General features: G+C 43.7%; 1 protein-coding gene across 32 annotated transcripts in view; it reads right to left on the reverse strand.

Annotated features, from left to right (window-relative positions):
- The window catches only part of GREB1L (GREB1 like retinoic acid receptor coactivator), a 158,037-nt gene extending 137,974 nt beyond the window's left edge, over positions 1-20,063 (reverse strand). For 11 of the 32 annotated variants that reach the window (XM_083748189.1, XM_083748184.1, XM_083748179.1 and 8 more), the window contains exons 1-2: positions 19,861-20,029; positions 963-1,044 (exon numbers count right to left, since the gene is read on the reverse strand). The gene's annotated coding sequence lies outside the window, so the exon portion shown is untranslated. Of the gene's footprint in view, positions 1-962; positions 1,045-6,757; positions 6,810-19,860 lie in introns of all 32 variants that reach the window. The other 21 variants (XM_083748190.1, XM_083748170.1, XM_083748167.1 and 18 more) reach the window with 8 other exon arrangements.
- Between the last annotated feature and the right edge of the window lie 498 nt (positions 20,064-20,561).

Genomic DNA, 20,561 nt, shown 5'->3' on the forward strand with positions numbered 1-20,561 from the left:
ACTTCTTTCACATCCCAAAAATGGGACCTTCAAAGCACCGAGCAATCATAAAAGACACCCAACAAAGCAATATAAAAAAATAAATAAAACACAGCTAAAAACAAAGCAGGAGCAATTATCACTCCAATCAACAAAGAGAGCATAGAAGTCATTAAATTTAAACTAATTCCTAAGAAGGCTCTACATTTAGAAACAAACAATGAACCAATACCCACATGGACAGCAGCATCTTCACTTCTCATTGAAAGGCAAAAAGGAGATTAGTTGCCTCTCCAGGGATTTCCAAAGCCATGGTATCAGCACTGAAAAGGTCCTCTTGTATGCCCACTCACTGTGCCCCAGCTGGGGATGGGAGGGTCTTTGCTGCCAATTGAAGCATTTGGGCGAGTTCATATGACAAGAGACAGTGTTTTAAACAGCCTGGTCTCAACTCATTTAGGGCTTCTTAAAGGTAAAGGACCCCTGACAGTTAAGTCCAGTTGTGAACGACTCTGGGATTGCGGCGCTCATCTCACTTTACTGGCCGAGGGAGCCAATGTTTGTCCTCAGACAGTTTTTCTGGGTCATGTGGCCAGCCCCCCTTTTTAAGGTGAGAAACAGAAACAAAAGGCAAAGCAAACAAACTATGAACTGTAAATATGCTATCGTGTCAACCAATTTATAGACTAAACCTGGTGGCTATAATGCCTATGAGTGTTTATGGAATACAAACAATTCAAAAAAGTTAAACTGTATGATGAAAAAAATAAAAAGGATACAATTAAAAAAACAACTAAGGATGTACAACTTTTAAACAAAAGCTATAGGAAACAAATTTCAGATTGCTAAAAAGATGAACTTTAAAAATATAATAATAATGTAGTCACAGTATGTGCAAAAAACATAATGACAGGACTAAAACTGAAAAACTCAGCATAGTTTGCTAATTTTCTCAATATTCTTCAATGATGTTTGTTGAATACCTGGAATGCCAGATGTGTTTCAGCTTGGTCTGCTTCTCTCAGTGGCATGTATTCCTGTACAGCAGTTCCTTATGCATAAGTTCTACATACAAAAATAAGCAGTTGTATTAAAAAATAAAATGAACAAATTGACCATTTATCTTCACAATACCTAAAACTTAAAATAATAATTTGCTTACCATTTATCTCAAGATAGCCAGTGTCTTCAGCTTGCAATAATTTACAGTATCACCAGTTAAGAAAAGTATATTAAAATCATATTTAAAAGAATGATTTTTTGTATTCACACATATTCGCAACACACTCAGCAACGTACAAACATGGAATTTGATAGGTCCTGTAAGATCATGCAAAGGTTCTGCTGAGGTTATTATACCTAACACAACATGCACACCTGATTTCACAATTGTAATCAGGTGTACAACTACATTGCTTAGCCATTCCATGGCTTCTGAAAAAACTTACATTAACTTGTATTCAGTAAACATATGTATTAATACAGCATAAAATCAACAATGGCAAGACATTTGCTAACGTTATTCTCAATGAGCATACATTTTCAGTTTCCTACATAACAAACGTCCATTCTAATTTTTTCATTAAATCCATTTAGAACTACTGCATTTAATTTATAGACCCACCTGACTTACTTCCTTTTTAATTGTGTAATGGCTTCCCTGAACCACATGCTGTCTCAAAACAGGTTCTCCAGCACTTTGAACTGATCCCAAATAAGAGTTAAAACCATAAGCACAAACCACAATTCTAAACGTGTATTGTAATTGTGATATGGCCCTGATTGCATACATATTAAGGAAAGAAATTGCACTCAAACTGATACAGACATCTGAACCTAAGAAATATTATTTTCTTAAAACACTCACTCACTCACTCACAAGGAATGTTTTTTTTTTTTTTGCTACAACTCTCTTCCTCCTTTCTTGTTCCTAAAAGGCACAACAAGCTCATTATTCAAGCTTGTCTAACCCACGTTCTGGCCTATGAGGCAGGGAACTGTCTATTTATTTATTTATTTATTCATTCATTCATTCATTCATTAAAAGTATTTGCATACTGCTTTTAATTAAAAAATATATAAACAGTTTGCAACAACCATACACATATACAATAGAAAGCATGTAAAATTTAAAATCTGAGACCAGCTGGCATTACAGTAATTCCTTCAGGGGCGCCGACTTATAAAAAATATTGGGGGGGCCCATACCGACTTATAAAAAATATTGGGGGGGCCCAAGACCTCCAAACCGCTGCTGCTGGGGGAACGAAAGGGGCGAGCCCCGGGCTGCCCCGACCTTAAGTGAACCTGTGAGGGCCCGCCCTTTGCGGCAGCCGATTGGCTGCCGCCGTGGGCAGTGAATATTAATGAGCTAGGGGGAATCCCCGCTTCTCGCGGGGCTGACGCCAGCCCCGCGAGATTGTTGATGGGTCGAGAGCCCGCAACCCCACCCCCTCTCTAGATCGGGAGTGGCTTTGTTTTAACTCATTACTGAATGTATTTTAAAAGGTAACTATCGTCAAACAAGGAAAATAAAAAATACCAACATAATTTTGTGATTTTACAAAGCATAATATAACTAATAATTTTCTTAAATTATTGGGGGGGCAGAGCCCCCCCAAACGAATTTTTGAGGGGGCTCAGGCCCCCTCAGGCCCCATGGAGTCGGCCCCTATGAATTCCTTAATTGAGTGTGGAAGCTAGGTGGCATACAAATGTCTTCTGCAGACATTTAAAGGCCAAAACAGGAAGTGACTGCTGAATCTCTACTGGCACAACATTCCCCAGGACCAGGCCGACAACATTAAAGGCTTGGTTTCCTGCTGCAGTCAGATGAGCCTCGCCAACTCAAGGTTTCCTATGTACCATCTAGCTAGTCTTTGGGAAATCCAAAATATGGCATCCTACATGGATTTCCAAGTTAATGACCCAAATCACCAGTGTACAGTGGTGCCTCGCAAGACGAAATTAATTCGTTCTGCGAGTCTTTTCGTCTTGCGCGGTTTTTCGTCTTGCGAAGCACGGTCAGTTGCAACTGCATCTCTTCAAGCGGTTTTAAGAAAAAAGGAAACAAACTTGCAAGACGTTTTCATCTTACGAGGCATTCATCTTGCGCAGTACCACTGTATCTTCTTATTTCATTTGGAAAAGAGCTGGTGCCTAAGAGCTTCATGATGCAAAACTTACTCTATATGTTTCTTCTACTTTGCTCCTAAACCACAGTAAGAAAATGTTCTGCTGTTCTCATTAAATGTATCGTTACTTATTCTTTTTTGTCTCTGTGTCTTGAGAAGTCATGCCACCTCCAATTTCTTTCACCAAGTTACTTGTTTTCCTGTTAAATTGGTTCCCTCAACAAAAAAGGGTTGAAAACCACTGATTTCAACAACGGAAGGTAACCTGTTGAGACAGGTTTGTCTGCAGCAATCTGCCTGCTGCTGAAAACTATAAGCTAGGGTCAAGTTTGCCTCTCTCTTGAAGAAAATGATCAAGCAGACAGTACAAGCAATCCTCGTATTGGATGGATTTTCTAGACTCAGTCCAGTCAGGGTTTAGAACTGAGCTAAAGTGAGAAGCCACATTGTTTTGTCCCTATGCACAAACTGGGGTGTGTGTGTGTGTGTGTGTGTGTGTGAGAGAGAGAGAGAGAGAGAGAGAGAGAGAGAGAGAGAGAGGAGACAGAAACAGAGGGAAAGAAACTGTGCACTCTTCTGGACCTTTCAGTGGCTTCTAATGAAATTGATCATCAAATTCTTCAGGAGTATGTGGCACTGTCTGGCAGTCCATCTGTTCCCAATTGCTGGACTGCTATCAAAAGAGAGCACTTTAGGATGGCAGCTCCACCCCACTAGTCTTTGTCTTGTGTGGCACAGCAAGGGTTTGACCTTATCTCCTGTGCTTTTCAATACCAACACCTGCTCTTAAAAAACATTGTTTTTCAGTTTACTTGTGAAGTTTTATTGCTTGTTGAAAGTGGTTTTTTTCCAATTATTGTTGCAGGTTTCATATTTTGAGCAGCACTTGGATTTTCCTTTGAAAACTGCAGATAAATGGTACAGAAATGCTAAATAAACAAAATAAGCATTCTTGGAGTTATAAAGACTCTTTGGATCCCATCCAATGCGTCCTTAGATGTCGTCATTTAATTGCCACAGCAGTAATTCACTCACCATTACCATTTGTATTGTAACAGTTACAACCTGGATGGGGAATTAGAAGTCTTTTATATATATTTCCCCAAATCTCATCAGCAAACTACACTAATTTTCCCTCCATATGCTCTTTTTTATGTCATTAATGGCTGAAGGCAACCTCCCACTCACCTATTTCAATGTCGCACATGTAATCCAATTCTCCCGATAAGCAGCTGTTCTCTTTCCTGACATTATACAGAGTTACTCAGAACTCACAATTTGCGCTCGGAAATGGTGAAGGTCAGTCTCAGAACTGAGGTTAGGGAGCAAGACAGTCAGCTAAGGCTGCAGTCTTAAGGATGCTTACTTGGAGATAAGTGCGGCTGACATCAAAAGGGGCTGGCCTCCGCACAAGAACCTTCAGAATCAGCTTGTAAAACTGAACATATATTCATGTTTTGGATGCAGTTCACAGTAAGCAGATAAGAATTAGCCACGCACAGAACCAAGAACCGTGGAAGGAAAGAGTATGGAGCATCTGGAAATCCCTTCACTGCCATAGCAATTTGGCAACGATCCTGGTTTAAAGACAACTGCAGATCTGTGTGGAGACTGCGGTAAGCAGAACATGCCCCAACTATGCAGCCGACTCCTCCTTCTCAAGAAACATATGCAGATAATAAAAAGAGGTTTTGTTTCATTAATAAAAAGTGGCACCTCTGGTTACGTACTTAATTCGTTCCGGAGGTCCGTTTCTTAACCTGAAACTGTTCTTAACCTGAAGCAGCACTTTAGCTAATGGGGCCTCCCACTGCTGCCGCGTCACCGCATGATTTCTGTTCTCATCCTGAAGCAAAGTTCTTAACCCGAGATACTATTTCTGGGTTAGCGGAGTCTGTAACCTGAAGTGTATGTAACCTGAAGCATATGTAACCCAATGTACCACTGTACTAGAGAATAGGGAATTCAGTATGAGAATAGGGAAAACATAAAATAGATGAGTGCTGATGAAACGTACAAACTGTATTGCATTTTCTCTCTCCATTGCAACCCACACCTGGAATTATCATCCAGGTCCTCCAGGTCACCTCCCTCCTATCTGGTGTCCTCAAGTTATGGACTTCAACTCCCAGTTTTCCAAGCTGGCTGGAGCTGATGGGAGTACAAAACACATCAAGGACCCCATGTTGAGGCATATGGATTTTTGTACTCTTTACTTGGCTGGAGAACTGCATTGCAAAATTCAGAGAAGTGCAAATTTAGAAGAATGCCTGTGTTTCAGACTGCGTATTTGTTTCAGAAAGTGCAGATTAGGTAGGTTCACCTTTAAATGTGAATTGTATTCGATTTCTCCCCCAACCCTAGCTTCTGTTAAAGGAAGAGGCCCAGCAACAAAGCTGGCAAACCCTAGATCTCTGGAATATACAGAACTTACAGTACTGATGCACAAAATTTAGGGGTAGCCCAGTCTGAATAAATGGAAAATTCACAACAGGGAAACATCATCACTGGGACTAACCAAAGCATAACAAAATAGCTTTCAAGTTTTTGTAACATTTCTGTCGGTCCCAATATATTACCGTATTGTGGATTACTTCTGTCACTTGATATGGTTATCTATGGGTTTCAGGTTTTTTTGCATGAATTATGATGAGACTAGATATTATTTTTCTTTAGCAAGCTTAATACTGGTGCAAATAACTTAAGGTTACCAGACGTCCCCATTTCCCGGGGACAGTCCCTGGATTTACAAATCAGTCCCCATACAAAATCCATTGAACTTGAAAAGTGTCCCCGGATTCACTGAAAAAAATCTGGTAACCTTAAAATAACTCACCTTATATAAGGCAGAGCTCAACCTGACACTAAACACAGGTCCTAACACTGAGCTGTTGCAATAGCTATTACCGTATTTTTCGCCCTATAGGACGCACCTTTTCCCCTCCAAATATGAAGGGGAAATGTGTGTGCGTCCTATGGGGCGAATGCAGGCTTTTGGTGAAGCCTGGAGAGCCAGAGGGGTCGGTGCACACTGACCCCTCTCGCTCTCCAGGCTTCGCGGACCTCTCCGCAAGCAGCGGGAGCGCTCCCACTGCTTGCGGAGAGTTGCCTGCATGCTGAAGCCTGTGCGCGCTGAGCTCAGCGCGTCCAGGCTTGGCGGACCTCTCAGCAAGCAGCGGGAGCCAGCGCTGGGCTCCCACGGCTTGCAGAGAGCTGCCTGTTTGGGGGCTGGGGTTGGGGGAAGCTCGGGCGGGCCTCCCCCACCCCAGCCCCGCGCCTGGGGGAAAAATAATTTTCCCCCTTTATTTCCCCCCCCAAAAAACTAGATGTGCCTTATGGGATGGTGCGTCCTATACGGCGAAAAATACGGTACTTACTATGCACCCTGGGATTGCTGCTTTTTCCCTGGTGGAGCCACTGTGATTTTAACACATGTGGAACAGGCAGATATTCAATAGGTGCGGATTTATCCATAAAAGTGAGTCAAAGTTATTTCCTAACTTTGGGCTATGCTTCTCACAAATGCCTAGTTCAAGTTATTAAGCCCTTTACTGACATGTATTTATATACCGCTTGATTGTAAAAAACAAACAAAACAAAACCTCAAAGCAATTTACAAAAAGATAAATACAAAATTACGGTACCTATGTCCGTCAATTTTTTTTTAATCACACAGCTGTTGTTTAAAAAGGGTCTCTATTGGAAAAAGAGAACACTTTAAATTGGTCCCAGGCATTGCCTCTCATGGGTGTAATCTAAGCAAGCACTTAGATTAACACCAATAATCAAGAAAATCTCCATGAAACTGCTGGATGATCTTGGTGGTGACTGGTTGTGGTGGAGGGACCATCCTCTTTATCCAAGCCTTCTATATTTTAGAAATTGCACCTTTTCTTTGTGTGAGGAGTACAACGTGCACCTTTCTCTTTGCAAGGAATATAATGGATACCAGATCTCAGTCTGATGGCAGAATACAGAGCACAAAAGGGCAAGATCACAGCTATGCCCAATCCTGAACCCATCAAAAGGTTGATGTGACTGTGCCCAACAATAAAAAGCTGAGTGCCAAAGCAGCTGCTAGTCTCAGAACCAGGAAATGAGGGTGAAACTTACCGTATTGGCCCGAATATAAGCCTCACTTTTTTTCCAAATTCCAACCGTGAAAAGTTAAAGTGTGGCTTAAATTTGCAACCTTACAGAAACTGGTTTTTATGATATCGCTGCTGAAACAGACACACGGTAAAACGGAATGGGTGTGAGTGCCTGAGGAATTTTAAGGGAACGGCTTATATTCAGGTATTGTCTTTTTTTCTTTTTTCCCCCTTGAATTTTAAAGGTGCGGCTTCTATTCGGGCAAATGAAGGGGGCGGGAGTATGAGATCCCTTAAAATAATTCTTCTTCTTTTCCTTTCCAATCCTTTCATGCATGCCTACTGATGATATATGTAGTGGGGACCTTCATACATAGGTAGTGGTAGGTATCTTGTTTTCTACTAGCTCTCTGCCAGCAGGTACCAACAGAAAGAAAGACAGAAAGGGGAGTTTCAGTGACCAAACTTACACAATAATAGCATCACAAAACAGCTCCTAGGACCACAGCATTAAAGCCACATTTGTTCCTCATCACAAGGGGCTATTAGTACCAAAAGGTGCTTGGCGGGTGTGGCTAATACTAATGATGTGCATGCACTCTGTTTAGTTTTATATTGTGAATTTTTGGGTTTAGTACATGTATGTATTCTCTGCCCTGGGACCATCAGGTGAAGGTGCACATAATAAATAAAACAAAAATTTCTGGTGCTATTTTTATCTACAATGCTGCTTTTAGATTGCATGGTTTTAAGTTTGCATTTTCTTTTATATAGATTGTATTTGTTATATGCTACTCCCTGAGCAGAAGACTGGGTAACAAGACCACTTCACTACACATGAATCAGGAGGACAGCTGCTTCTTACCATCTTCTGATAAAGTGGAGCTGTGGGTGGGAGTTTCCATCCCAACAGGAGTGTAGCAGACAGTAGTGTAGAGGGAGGCAAATGCAAAGTTCAGGGTCCCTTCATGACTGTCACACCCATTCTAAGATTATACAATCATCTGATAATTATACAATAACAATTAGGGATGCATCACTGTGATCAATGTTGCCTTTCAGCAATATCTACTATTTTCTGTGCACATACAAGGGTAAATTCCTTGGAGTGCTCCAATAACATATTTCAGAGTGACTTAAGTTGTGTTTTCCATGAAGTTCCATTGTACATAACAGAACCCGAACGCAGACGCATGCCTAGGATCCCTTGCACCCTTGGCAAGGAGCTGCATTGGCTCCTCCAAAGCTTGGAGAGACCATGGACCAGAAATTCCAAAGGTTTGTGCTATGCTATGGCACCTTTCCTCTGCAGCCATCGGGGTCACGTCTGCTCTGCTCCGCCTCTCCTTCCCCTTCTCCTCCTCCTCCTCCTCCATTGATCCTTCTGCCCGGGTGAGTGGGCAGGCTCAAAGCAACTCTGAGCCAGAGTGGAGAGGTGAGATTTTTGCACCCCCCTGGGCTTGCACCCTTGGCAGGGGCCAACCTAGCCAACCCATAGGTACACTGCTGCCTTCGTGCTATTCTCTTGAAACTCAAGTGCCTTGTGTTTTCATTTTTATTACAATCTTTCGAGCATACTGTGGCTAAAAAGCTCCCCTTTCATGCTAATTAGGCAGCTCTAGAATGCTGGAGACAGGACTCTGCTGCAGAAATAATAGCAGGTCTTTGACCCCTCCAAACCCCAAACCACCAGAGGTACCAGAATCCCAGCAATGCATGACCTCCTCCCCAGTAACTCTTCCACGTCCTCAAGGGTCTCCTTAACCCCAGTGAAGATTGAGTGCTTATCCTTTTACATGAATGAAATATTTATTCCAAACTCAGAAATTAAGTTCATTGTGTAGCCCATCATCACCCCGAGGCAAGTTGTAAATACCATTCGCCAGACATTCCAGGAGAACAGCTGGCTCCCAAGTTGCTTTATCCTTTCACCCCTTACCTTTATTCCCAGAGTCGGGCCCCTCCCCTTATCCCCATTTGGCATCAGTGGCAGTAGCAACACTACAGCTAGTTGCGAATCACACTGAGGTTATGAACACAGACTTATCAGCTGGTGTGCAAGACAGTGTTTGTAAGGGAGACAGGAGCCATCTGTGAATTTGGATCTCTTCAGGATGGGATGAGGTGACAAATTAAATAAACAAGGAAACCTTTACAGGCAGGCTGCTCTTGTCTTCTAGCTTGCAAAAGTTCACTAGGAAGAAGAATAAGAGTGGCTAAGAATACATTAAGATCTGTATTAGAAGTGTTTTTTCCAGGTGATTCCACCTGCAGAAGGGAAGAGACCCTAGTGATAACCTTTATTTAAAATTTCTTAGATCCCAATTGCTCTATGTAGATTATGTATTAAATGCAAGGTATTGTACTAAATTTCAGCAAAGCCTGCCTTTTGTTGCTGTACCACATAGATTAAACAGATTCCAGACTCAAAAGCAAAACAAAGCCCAAGCCAGATAATGCTATTTCAATCAGCTCTCTCGGTTGTCCTTAACATTGGGGGTGGGGGGTGGGGAATTGTTAAAGAGTCACGATCAATCACAGAGAACTTTCGGGTAGGGTGGGGAGGGGAAACTGAAACAAAATTCCTGAATTGCACTCAGAAACCAATGTTCTGGTTTTCAAAGAACTGGTAGAATGTGTTCCTGGTCACAAGCTGTGCCAAGTAGACAGACAGCTGGATTCTGTTCCAAGACACAAAACGTTCTATTCAAAGTGTATGCAGCTAGAATAACCAGCCATCAAAATGACTTTTGTAACAGCTTTCTCCACTATCAGTCTCAGGCGGGGGTGGTGGAAGGGAATTATTTCACAGCAGTGGACTGATCACTTAATGTGAAAGAATTTGGGGTGATTTTTTTTTAAAAAAAAGATCAAATGGATGTACAATGCATATCAAAGAAAGACTCAACGAATTATCACCAGGTAAGTACACAGTTCGCTCCACAACTGGAGTAGCATGCAATCTTCATGGCACTGAAGCAAACCCATTCCAGAGTTGGGAAGATGCCTTCTTTCGCTACTGTGCTTTAAAATTATACCTATGTGAGATCTGCTACCAAATGTTGCAATGTCTACTTGTCCCCTAGCAGGAGTAGTCCTTACTGGGGTTCCAGCTGGCCATGGCCTCCCCCAGGAGACCATTCCATGCCCCCTCCCTTCATTTTATATTTTTATTCTTTCTTTTCTCTTTTCCACTGTTACGACACTGAACCATCTGTGGCCATTAAGTCTGCTCAGTACTCAATGGGCTTTTCCCTTTTAGTTGTAATTCTCTTAGGTTTTGGGGGTTCCTAAAACCATCTTTGTGCTTCTGCAAACCCTGCAGTTCCCCTGGACATACTGATATCACCCTTCTTATTTCCCAGTTTTCCTGTTTTGGCTCCACTTCCATCAGCAGTCAACACTCGCGTTTGTTATTAGAGGGACTGATTGATAGCATCATTTTGCAATCTAGCTAGTACATCGTCTCCAGTGGGGAAAAGTTACATGCCATACTTCTCATGCAGCCCCAGCAGTTGGTACAAGTATCTCGTAAAGCTGTAAACAGACAGTCAAGGGCACAGTCCTAAAAACATTAACTAGGGAACTCAGTGGAAATGACAACAGGAAAAAAATGGAGAATTGGAGAAAGCAAGATCCCATGTAACAAGGGGAGGAGTGCCAATTCCAGCTTGTGTGGGGTATCCCCAGGCAAGACCCATCAGTTCCCGCCACCTTGAATGGACCCACCTTGTCTCTATCTCCATTGCCTATTCTCTTGGACTCTTCATCTGGGTCCAATATGCAGAGCAGTCCAAAGGAAGAGGATAATGTAAGCAGAAGCTCCTCCTGGTGCTGCTGCTGCTGTCATGGCTCCCTCACTTACAGAGCACAGATAAACAGGCTTTTGAGAGCAATTGAGGGTCAAGGGGTTCTCTGCTGAGACACAGGCCTTGGCAGGTCTCCAGCAATGTTCATCCCTGATGCTTGTTTTGATGGAGAGAGACAACAGCTACCCAAGTTAAAAAACAACAACTGTGTGGATGTTTTTAGTATGCATTTTGACTGGGGCCAACAACATTTGGTTGGTATTACCTAGGCAACTGATTTATACCAAGTCAGATCATTTGTCCACGTAGCTCAGGATTGTCTACATTGGCTGGGTGCAGCTCCAGGGTTTTAAACAAGGATTTTTCTCTCCTCTACCAGGAGAGACTGGGGATTGAATCTGGTACCTTTAAAGGCAAGTGCTTTAAGATGAAGCTATGACCCCCTTCTTTCTTTTTAATCTTCACCATACGGTTTGTTTGTTTTTAATGGCCCCAATTAATCAGGCACTACAATGCCTGGTAACCAGGCAAAAAGTAGAGATGTTCAATTAAACCATGCTGTATTATGGAGCTGTGCTGTTCCTAGTTCATTTCAGCCAGTCAAAATGGGGGGGGGGGGATCATTGCAGTGCAGGGCTTTGCACAGGCATAGGCAAACTCGGCCCTCCAGATGTTTTGGGACTACAATTCCCATCATCCCTGATCACTGGTCCTGTTAGCTAGGGATCATGGGAGTTTGGAGGGACGAGTTTGGGGATGCCTGGCTTAACGTAACACTGCCTTCGCACCAAGGCACACTCTACGACAGGCAGCCTTCTAATCTCTTCCTCATGGAAGAAGCTCCTCAAGGGAAGGAGAGGAAGCCCTAGTTAGGGCAGTGAGGGAGAAGAGTAGTGGGCCAGGAATGGGCAAGCCCTTCTTGCAGAAGCTTTGAAGTATGCACATCATGTAGGGATCAGAATCTGTTGCCTCTTTTCACCAACATCTAGAAGCAGTTCCAAAGGTTCAGAAGGGAAGGATCCCTGAATAAGCAAAAGCATGGACTCGGCAAATATGCTAACACGATCTGACTGCACTCTGCTTTCTACTTGAGAAGAAAAGGAAAGCCTACTGAATCAAGCCAATGACCCATCCAGTCCAGCATCTTCACAGTGGCCAGCAAGATGCCTGTGGGAAGTCTGAAAGCAGAGCTTGAGTGCAACAGTACTCTGCCCACTCTTTCTGTCTTTTTTTAAGGCAATGGCTTGTTTAGGTAGGCTAAAAGGAAGAAAACAGGAAGTATGTTCTATTTCCATAAGAATCTTTGGTTTTAGGTAAAGGTAAAGGGACCCCTGACCATTAGGTCAAGTCGTGACCGACTCTGGGGTTGCGGCGCTCATCTCGTTTTATTGGCTGAGGGAGCCGGCGTACAGCCAGCAAGACTAAGCCGCTTCTGGCGAACCAGAGCAGTGCATGGAAACGCCGTTTACCTGCCCGCCGGAGTGGTACCTATTTATCTACTTGCACTTTGACATGCTTTCGAACTGCTAGGTTGGCAGGAGCAGGGACCGAGCAACGGGAGCTCACCCCGTCGCAGGGATTCGAAATGGCACTCCTAGTTTGGGGTTTTTAAAAGTTAAAATATGGTTTGACATTTAAAGCATTGCTTATATAAATGTTTCTAAAGAAAACATTGAAAGGAAAATATAGGGTCTCATTGTAGGGTCTCTGCTGTAACCCAGAGGACTTTTATTCACTGAAGTCAGTGGGACTTACACTTGAATAAATATGCCTACAATTGCATTGTTACAGTTTTCACACAACACTTTCTATAGCTAAACTCAGTTGAGATTTATTCATGGAACCACTATGACAGATGTCTTGGGAAGCAGCACACTCAGTCTGCATACTGGCTGTAGCTGGATGTTTTCCAGATTTACCAACTGCTTGCAGTGGCGGAGAGCAGGCAGGGGCGGGGCAGGGCACGCCATCTGCAGGGATGTGGCACCCAGTGAGGGCGGGGGGCAGCCGCGATGGCACCCTACCGGGACCACGCTGCCGGTAGCCATGTGCTCCCCCTGCACTCCTTTTCCTCTGCTAATGACTGCTTGCCAAGCTTTCCTTTCAGAAACATTAAGTCAATGTACCTAACACCAGCTGTGGCCCACCAATACTCTGAGGGTCACAGGTTTCCTACCCATCATTATATACGACACTGAGCAAAATGACATGGATTCCACTAGGTACTTTTTTCCTTTCACTACGATTCCATGATGAGAAAAGTGGTAAAATTAACTCTACACATTGAACCAAACAGGCTAAGCTATAAACTAATCAACCACCAGCAGTCCATAGAAACACACAGACTTTACCTGACATCTAAAAGATAACAGATGAAGCAGATATAAGTTTGACTGTGTTCAAATTGCCATAACACTTACTTGAAAGGCTTTTGTTGTAGAATACATTGATTTCTAATGTTGATGTTTTTTAATAAAAAAAAATTCATTTATTAATACTCTCATGAAGGTGTGACAGTGGTCGACAAGATTTTAAGCAACTGATCATCATTTGCTCCAGGATTTATGTTAGGGGGCAGGACTTTGGTTTGGGGGGGGCAGAACTGAGCTATCTGTGACCTTGTTGGTTGGTTGGTTAGTTAGTTAAGTATTTTTATTTATTTACTTGATTTAGGTGGGCAGCTGCCCCCCCCCCGCACCCTCTGGCTATACCTATGCATTTGATGCACATAGATATAAAAAAGCAAGGCACCATAATGTGGTTGGGCAACCCTAGTGGGCAGGGATTAGATCCAAAAGGGTGACACCAAAGGGAATAATTCCTTTTGGGTTTTCACTTTGGGGTTGTCATAAGAGCAAGGGCACTATCCTCTTCTGTGTTGTTCTTAGAGTATTATTACTCTTGAAGGGAGTTTGTTTTTATATTTATCTGACAGGGATGCCCCCTGCAAGGTGGTAAGCATTAGGTGTGCTAGTGGCTGTGCCAGACTCCCTGCAGGGAGAGAGTCTGTTTATGGGGAAGGTCCTTAACTCCCTAGGTGAAAAGAGGAGCATTTCCTTGGTGAAAAACTGGGTGGAAACGATGCTTGGAAAGTTCATTCCAAAAAGGAAACAGTTTGAGTTCAAGTTCATCCTGTCTAAAAGGAGCTGGTTCCAGATTAAGTTTGTCCTTCTACAAAATGAAGTACTGTATTTTTCTGTGTATAAGAAACTCCCGTGTATAAGATGCGCCCTATTTTTGGGGACTCCAAATTAAGAAAACACCCCTCAGCACTACCCATGTATAAGACAAGCCCCAATTTTAAACCTCAAAAAAACCCTAGTCTTATACACTGAAATATACGGTAGTTCAGTTCAAGTTTATCCAAATTAACTTTTTAGTTCATAAAAAGTTGGTCTTTCGCATTCAGAATGTTACAAGCTGTGTGATGAAGTAAAGGATCTAAAAGTAAATTGGGACCATAATCATATAAGAAAATGTTTGACAGACAGAATATTAACAGGTGATGCTTCCCCTAAAATTGTATTTCCATCCCAGAAAAGGCCAACCCTGTTTAATTTTTGCTTGCCACACAGCTGTTAATGGCACAAGGCATCATGCACTTGGTTCCTGCACTTTGTGCCAGTATTGGAGGACAGCAAAATTCTTCAGCAAGGAAAATACAGGAAATGCCTCTTGTTCCTTCCTGTTGGTTGCTTAACCATGGTGATTAAGTCGCTAAGCAACCTTAGCAACAGCAGCACCTCCATATCAACCTAATAAGCCTCAGAACATTTCTTCCACAGTTTGCTTTCTAACTTTTGTTATATATGTCTGATTGACTTACTTTTTGTTTTAAATGAAATCTAGGACTGGAGGGAGGGAACAAATATGAATTGTTCATAATTTTACACCAAAATGAACCTTTCATTCACCCAGCAATTATTGGAACTACTTTCAAGTGTAGTTCAGAGATGTTTGAAGTATGTAGTGAACTTTGTTCAAATAAACTAGTTAATTCCAAGAACTGGATGGAAGTTAGTGGTTTCAGGATGAGGGGTTGTTGTTGTTGCATTGCTCTTATTTGGTTGATTTGTTTTTCTGCACCTGCTTATTGGTTGGTTGGTTGGTTGGTTAGTTAGTTAGTTATTTTTTAAAAATTGAAGTGAGAATTGTGTGCCTAAAGTGATATGGTGAGTGTAAGAAGAGTGTGATTGTAGTTCGTATTTATTTATTTATACATTGTTTGAGATACTTATCATTACTTAATTGTGTTACTTGAAATGTGGGAGTAGTAGTATGTGGAATTATGAATGTGGAATTAGTATTGTATTTTATATTTACATTTATATTTTTTTGTTGTCGTTGGGATATGTAAACCACTTAGAGGTTTCTGGTGAAATATGAAGGAGTATATAAGCTAAATCAATCAACCTTTCAATCCATAAATCCAAAATTCTGGTTGCTAAATTGGCTGGCAAACAATAGCGTGTGCTCCCACTTCTGAACTGAACTAATGGCAAAAGTAAAATGCAAGTCACTTATTTGAAGTACATGTACTTAACCATTTTGTCCCACTGACCTCTATGCAATGGGACAGAACTAGATTGTGCAACCTGCAGCTTGAACTACAAAGAATTTCAGGCTGGGTGTTGTTGTTTTTTTAAAAAAAGACACTGTATGAGCTGTTTACCTGCCCTTCACCCCATTAAGATTGCATTACTTTTCACTAGGCTACTTTTAAAGTCAAGTGCAAGATCCCAGTGTCAGTGACGTAGCATAGTTGTTCATCAGATCATCCAAATAAACTACCTACATATTTTCACACATGACTTAGTCTTACCACAATTTAACTAGAGATTATACATTTAAACGCAAGTAAACCCCTTATTTATGACTAGAGCCTCAAGCTGTGCTCTCTAAGCATACTCGGTTGGCAGTACATTCCACAAAATTCATTGGAACTTAATACTAAAGAAATGTGTTTAGAATTGGAGTATTATGTTGCAGTCCATTATTTGTATTCTGAATTTTACACTTGCCTTAAGGCTCCCAAGAAAACCACACAGAAATAAAACAAATCACATAAAAATAAAATAGTAAAACACTTCTAAAGAAACAAGTAAAGTAGCAGATTAAAACTGACAAGTCAATGAGTTGAAAAAGAAGAATGTTCCATAATTCAGGCACCTCTCTACATTAACCATCCACCTAGTCTCAGAAGGTGGGGAAGTATCAGATAAAAGTATTGGACTAAGACCTTAATTGCTCAAAACAAAGTGAAGCTGGAGGGGCTCTCCAGAAATAACTCCATGGCCACCCCACTCAACGAAGCGAGAAAAACTTGCTCCAGCCTCCAAAGGTACCTCCCAGACCCCCCCCCCACCTGCTTCCTCTCAGCTACTTTTTGTAAGCCATAATGGGCAAGACTTAGAGGGATAGGTGAGAGCCAGTACCTCTTCAAGCATGCCTTGTACATCCATAACGTAAATTTATCCATACAATACCAACCAGCTAGATCTATAGGCTTATTCCTGTAACCGAATAACTGGAGATGATTTTATCTGAAAAATGTCTATCAAGGGTGCTGCAATTGGTTGTTGAAGATAATCTGCCCGTGGGTTGAGATGGAGAAAATGTCTTATTATTTAGAAAAGCTCCACTAGGCTAAGGCAGCACAGGTGTAATATTAGCAGAGAACAGAAAAGCATTTCTTTTTCCACACTACCTTTACCACCAAAGTAGGCCTTCAAATGGCTCTAGCCAGCGTTTCATCAGACTTGTTATCAGCTTCTACTCCATCTGTATCCCAGTTAATCCACCAGCTGATTCCCAAGCTCCCTGGAAAACAAGGGAGCTGATATGGTTCTAACCAGTAGGACAGAACACCTAGGAAAGCCTGGGTTGATTACCCAGATTAAATCCAAATTCCAGAGACTGACCAGGGTATCAGCAAAAATGCAAGCCATGTCAGCAAGAAAATCTCCCAGGGCAGTTTGAAAACCATTGGATCCATCAGATGCCAAAGGTAATCTGAACAAGTCCTTCAGCTCCCAAAACATTAATGTCATCAATAGCCTAAAAATTACTGCAGAGGGGAGTGACCTATGGCCCTCAAGATGTCCCTGAGTCTAACAACATCTGGAAGGCCCAATGTTCCCCATTCCAGTGTTACCAGATAACCATGACAAGGAAATAGTAAACAATGTATGTGTGTGTGTGTGTGTGCGCGCGCACACACACACACACACACACACACACTATACAACTGATCACAACCACTGAGTGTGTGCCCTACTACATGTGAAAGGGCCCAGATGACTTGTAACAAACCCATGGTTGTCTTGGTGACAATGAAGTCCTGAGCTATAGCTATCAGGAGGACCCCAAGGCCATTTCTATCACCTGTGGCAGGGATACTGTTGGGCAGCAGGATAGATGATACACCAAAAAGGGTCCCTAAAAACTGCCATTCTGTCCAGCTAGGTGAGATGGTATCAGAAATAGACTATGGCAATGGGAGTCAATGTGGTACGATGCTGGATGGGGCTGATGACAGTTGGGTTCCAACAGCATCTGAAGAGTGCTGTGTTGACTATCCTAGACAAAAGAGAGAGGTCTCCAATTTCCAGCAAGATCAACAGCCTCATCCAGGCTCAGGTCCTGGGTGGCATTCAAGAACAGCAGCACCAGACATAAAGGTTTGCTGACAACACAATTTGGGTTTCTTTGGGAGGGAAACAGAACAAATAATGGGAAAGCTCTTAAATATCTAACCCTTACTCCTTCAACAGACCATCTGTCTTGAACCACAATATATGTCCTTACTCATAATATTGGAATCGGGTTACCTACATCCTATAACCCATGCACAACACATTAAAACACAAATAAAAAGGAAGCACAACCGTGATATTTAAAACATGAATTGACAAACAGTGAGTAAGCAGTAAAAATGGGATGTTTAAAAATATCAGCTGTTAAAATTAGCAGCAGACATAAATTTGATGGCAAAACAAATATAAGTCATTTACTAGAAAGTAAATAATCTGAACTCCATTACTTTTTCCATGAGACTGTTTTTATTAAGGGGCATTGATGCATGGTTACTGAGAACCATTGGGCTCAAGCAGATTCACTCCTGTATAAGTATGCATAGGATTACAGCTCTATTTTGCATTTTTCACATCTGTATAAAAAAAAACCAAAAAAATGATGCAGGCAAATCAGTTCAACTGCAGCTCTCTTCTGGTTTTTATCCTACACTATCAGCATTATGAAGGGATGAGTTCCAGACCAAGGCAGCAGACCTACACAAGTTTTCCTGGAAGCAAGTACCATTAAACCCTGTGGATGGAATTTACTTCCAAGAAAATATGCAAAGTATTGCACTGATTAAGGCATTGTCAGGATAATTGCTCTCAGCCAGCCGTCCTTAATTCAGCCCTAGAGACTGGAACCCTACTACTTGGAATTTTGTCCCACTGAAATCAACGGAGTAAATCTGCATAGAATCTGTCTATATTACTAGAGAACAAACAGGGTACTGCATGCATTATTGAGTCCAGTAAAATTTGTGGAGCCCGGGTATCTATTCAGGATAGGAATGTTTTCCTGAGTGTTCTGGAACAATTCCCTAGTTCCCGGCAAGTACAGTACTGTACAGACTTTGGCACTTCTGCAACCACCTTCCTCCTACTTCAAATTTACACCCGTAAATTTAGGACCCAGTAGCGATATTATGCATAGTTCTGTTTTTTTGGGTTTTGTTTTTGTTTTTGTTTTTTTTACACTAAATATATTTCTTTCTCCCTCGCATCTGTACTTGGTAGTTTGCATCTGGGGGGAAAGCAACCCAATTGGTACCGTAAAAGCCATCCTCATTCACCCACCCACCAAAGAACCATGAACCCCAAAGAGCGCCAAGAGCAAAAATGTTGCAGGAAGGGGCGGAGGAGGAATACCCTCCTGCCGATTCCCTTTATTTATATTTTAATTCTCCCTGCCCGCCTCCCGTCGGAGAGAAGCGCCTGTCACCTCCAACTGTCACCACAGCTGCGTGTCTCTGAAAGGGATCCCAAAACTTTCTAGCGACACGGAAGAAGACTACCCGGGAGCGCGAGGTAAGGCAAGTCCAAAGAAACACGCGCGAGTCACTATCTATTGTTTCCAACCCACTTCCTCCCGCGTGGGTTTAATTCATTCGTCCCCGATGGATCGATTCGCCCCACTCGGAGCGCGTTGATCAGTCTCTCGCGGCCAGAGGCTCGTCGCTCCGCGGGAAGCCTCCTGTTGGCAGAGGGCTGGCCTAGCAAGTTTGGGGGGAAGCGAAGGGCTCGGGCTAGGCGCACCGTCTGTTGGCGAATCTGACACCCACATGCAGCCTTCTTCGGGGGGGGGGGGACGACGACCAAGGCTCGGGGCAGGCCACGATCTCCCGCCCGGGTCCTCTCTCCCTCCGCCCCCCGCTTTTGCAATCTCCCTTCTCTCCAACTGGGTCAAAAGTGGACTTTGCTGGGTCCCTCAGCCCAAAGCAGCCCGACCACCCCAGCCCAAGGAGGCGCATTTTGCACCCAAAGTAGTGACGTTTACTGGGAATGTAGAACCGGCGACCCCCCCCCCCAGCCCTCAACAAGCCCTTCCAAGCGCAGCCCCTTCCTCTCCTGGTGCAGCCCGGCCCGGCCTGCCGTTCCCGGGAGACGAGCGAGCGGCGAACCCCCCTCTCCTCCCCGCCCCTGCTTCCCTTCCCCGCCCCGGCCGCTTTTTATTAATTATTGTCGCTGTTATTATTGCAACATCCCACCAGAGCAAAGGCAAGCGAAGCGCCCCCCCCCCTTGCGGGAAGTGGGGTCGCTTGTGTTTCCTTACCGTGCGAGGAGCAGGAAAAGGAGCACAGGGTCTCGAGGGTCTCGCCGGACCCCCGTCTCTGCCTTCCGTGCCGCCCGCCCCCTCCCGCACAGCTGCTCCGCGAAACTCTCCGAAGGCGATCGGCTTGGCGCTCTCCGGCTGCCTCTCTGGCGCTGGCGCTGAGGAGGAGGAGCGGCCCAGCCGAGGGGCGGAGACAGGGGGCTGGCATGGCCGGGGCCGTCCCTCTTGGCTCGCCGGGGGGGGAGGGGCAGAGACCCAGGGGCGTCCGAGCCGCGCTCTCGGGCTCCGCGTCCATTCGGTCCTTCGAGCTCTTTCGAGGGGGCTCTGACAGGGAGGGAGGGAGGCAGGAGAGGCGTCTTCCTTGCCTCATGCTGACTGGGGGCGAGGAAAGGGCGTTTTGAGGCTCTCGTGGTCGAAAACGTCCCACTCGCCTCAGTGGGGTTTGGTAGCGCGTGGCCTTTCCGCCTCAGGAAGAGTCCCGGAGAGGGGGAGAAAGAAGTAGGGCAAAGAGTCGTGGCTCTCGCGCGGATTCCGGCCACGTTTGAGGGGTGGCTGTGCGCGCGTGTGGGTTAGGGGGGGCGCGGACACGAGCACAATAGCGCAACCTTGTACTCTGGAATGGGCTATCGCCACCAGATTCCGCACGGACCACAATCCTAACTTAGATTAGGAGAGGCTTTCTGACCACAAGGCACTCGTGA

Source organism: Podarcis gaigeae, assembly GCF_964106915.1.
Source record: "Podarcis gaigeae genome assembly, chromosome: 7".
Taxonomy (NCBI): Eukaryota; Metazoa; Chordata; class Lepidosauria; order Squamata; family Lacertidae; genus Podarcis; species Podarcis gaigeae.